Here is a 3,019-nt window from a genome sequence, read left to right on the forward strand (position 1 = left end):
TCTTGTAATATTGTGGGATGTCAAGCTGCACGTGCCAAAATTCTCCACTACCTTGCGGGTCATCTTCAAGAGAAGAAAAGGCTAAGGAGAAAAGCCTACACAAATGTGGAGTGGAATCCCTAAGACTGTTGGGATGGTGCCTTGTATGCCTCTTTGCGGCAACTCCTGCAGCCAAGCTGGTGTTAAATGTAGTCATACCTCATGTTACGTTTGCTTCAGGTTGAGCATTTTTCAGGTTGCATCCCGCGGCGACCCGGAAGTACCGGAAAGGGTTACTTCCGGGTTTCGCTGCTCACGCAGACACACAAAATGACGTCACACACATGCACAGAAGCGGCAAATCCAACCCACACATGCACAGACGCGGGTTGCGTTCTGCTCATGTTGTGAACAGGCCTCCGGAACAGATCCCGTTCACAACCAGAGGTACCACTGTATTGCTCTGCTTTCCTTTGAATCACATCAGTGAGGACGGGGGTGAGGGGTTGGGTCTTGTTGTCTGGGGCAGCCCAGGACCTCCATACTCACTGCCCAGGCTTACGCTCTGGAGAGGTCACTTCGGTGCTGCTGATGCAGCAAAAACAACACAGCAAGCAGTAGTTACAAGTTACCGGTCTCCGCAGCCACAGCAGGCACTGTGATTCTGACCACCCTCGAGGTGCACTCCATTGTCTCTCGGGCCAGAAATCCAGGCTGTGTACACATTACCTGCTTAAGACGCAGCTAGGTCATTCTTTTGCTCATTTCAAACTGAAGCTTTTTTTTTGGGGGGGGGAGATGCATTTGAGTATAGCATTTTATAAGAAATGACCGAACAGGTACAGAGAATGGATAATATGCACACACCCGCTTCCCAGACTTGTGGGAACGCACTGGATGTAAACAGATACAGCCCCAACACTTGAGAATAATTGTGGAAATCTGAGTAAAATAAGATGTAATTTATAAAATAATAGAAGCAAGGTTTTAGAAATGTGTAAGAAATTAAGAAGGGAAGGAGTATCAGTCAAGTTGAGGGAAGTCAAAAAAGAGAATGGATATAAAAAAGATGTAAGAATTGTATAAATTTTATATTTGGAAAAATTGAATAAAAATTATATATAATAATTGTGGAAATCTGTAATCTTAGAATGCCTGATTAAAAAGAACTATTTTATCTCCTTAACATTTCTTAGTAAAATATAACATGAACTTTTTGCCTTTTGATTTTCATGCTTGTTCTGGTGGGAACTGCAGGATGCAAAAAACAAGACTGGTAAATGTGACTGATGCAATCTCTATTTTGATGTTGATCTGTAACCAAAATCAGAATCAGGCTTACTGTTCACATATACATGCCACAGATCAGCCTGATGGCTTAGCAGGAAAGTGATTGCCTGATAAGAAAGGCTTTATGTGTCATTTTCACATGAAATACTTTCCCCCAGCAGACTAAGCACAATTTTGGTATCAAATGTTTTGTTTTCACCTGATGAGTGCTTTTATATATCCTGTCAAATCAACAGGCTGAACACCCAGAAGTAATTGTGCCTATTCCCCTCACGATATTCTTTTTATATGCACATTTCTGAAGTTCCTGAAAATGTTTAATGTATGCTAGGAACATAGCTGTTTTAGATTTGACGCATTTAAGACTCCTTCAAACGTTTCTTTCATTTCCCCCTTGTTACAAAGTCAGTATTTCACATTGTATTTGATGCAAATAGAATTAAATTAAAAGGCTTTTAGAAGAGGAGGAAAAAAGTAATGTCACACTTTAAGTTTCAGAAACACTTCTAAAATGTCAATCCCTGGTGACAGTTGGTAGGGTGAAAACTTTTCTTTAATTCTTAAAAGCTTTTTCATCAAATATTTTTGTTCAGGCCTCTGATATATATAGCTGGGTTCTTACAACAGAACTTCTGTGGCTGAAAAGATCTCAAAATGATCCGCAGAATTTTCAAAGGTCTCCCCTCATTTCCATCTCTCCTACGAACTCAGGTTATACCTTTTAAAGGAGATGTAACTCACCTCCCAGAGTGCACCTAAGTCATATTCTGGAAAAGAAGAATTTACCTCAGAAAACCTGATTTGTGAAGTACGTAAAGCTTAGCTTCTCACTTGTGACACAGCTCGATCTCCAACTTATAAAACTGGCAAATTCATGGTAATGCTGACTTTACATGACTCTAATGCGTATGAGAAAAGCATGTTTCCAAGGAAGACACAAGAGGCAAAGGGAGCCCAGGCGTCAGGAGGTTTCTTCAGACAGGATAGGACAAAGACCTGAAATGAAAATGATGGCTGGAACAAGACAAACGGAAGGAGCAGAAGGACAGAAATGGGGAAAGGATGCGGCTATGAAATGGATAGAATTTTAAGCATAGCAATATACAGTATTAATAGAACAGAACAATCAGTTGGGGGCAGCAACAGAGAAGCCTTCCCTAGGGTAGCCTACCCTACCTTCCCTAGGGTAGCCTACCAGGTCTTCTCATTGCATTCATGAACATGGTCAAATTATGTTCGGTTAGGTCAGGCTTCCTCAAACTTGGTCCTCCAGATGTTTTTGGCCTACAACTCCCATGATCCCTAGCTAGCAGGAGCAGTGGTCAGAGATGATGGGAATTGTAGTCTCAAAACTTCTGGAGGGCCAAGTCTGAGGAAACCTGGATTAGGACAGACTTTTGGTATTTGACCAAAGTTTGATACTGCTTGGCCAGTGGGCTTTTTTTGGTGGTTTGAGTTTAACTTGTGTACTATTTTTATCAAAAGTCATTTTACCAGTTTGGTCGAAACCAAAAAGCAAGATAAAAACAAACTGCCACATAAATGAAAGAGTGGTTCACACTTTCCCCATCAATTAAGTCTTAAGGGAGGGAACCCTCCACAACAGCCCTACACTATAGAGCAAAGTATGAGATTTGCTGTTCCCTAAACCAGAATATACATTTGCTGCATGTTTCCTTTTTTGCTTTTTGTAACATACCAAGTTTAATTACAGAGTTGTAATGCTAGATTACAAGACCAAATTCAAAAG

The sequence above is a fragment of the Podarcis tiliguerta genome, assembly GCF_965153285.1.
Source record: "Podarcis tiliguerta genome assembly, chromosome: 4".
Classification (NCBI taxonomy): domain Eukaryota; kingdom Metazoa; phylum Chordata; class Lepidosauria; order Squamata; family Lacertidae; genus Podarcis; species Podarcis tiliguerta.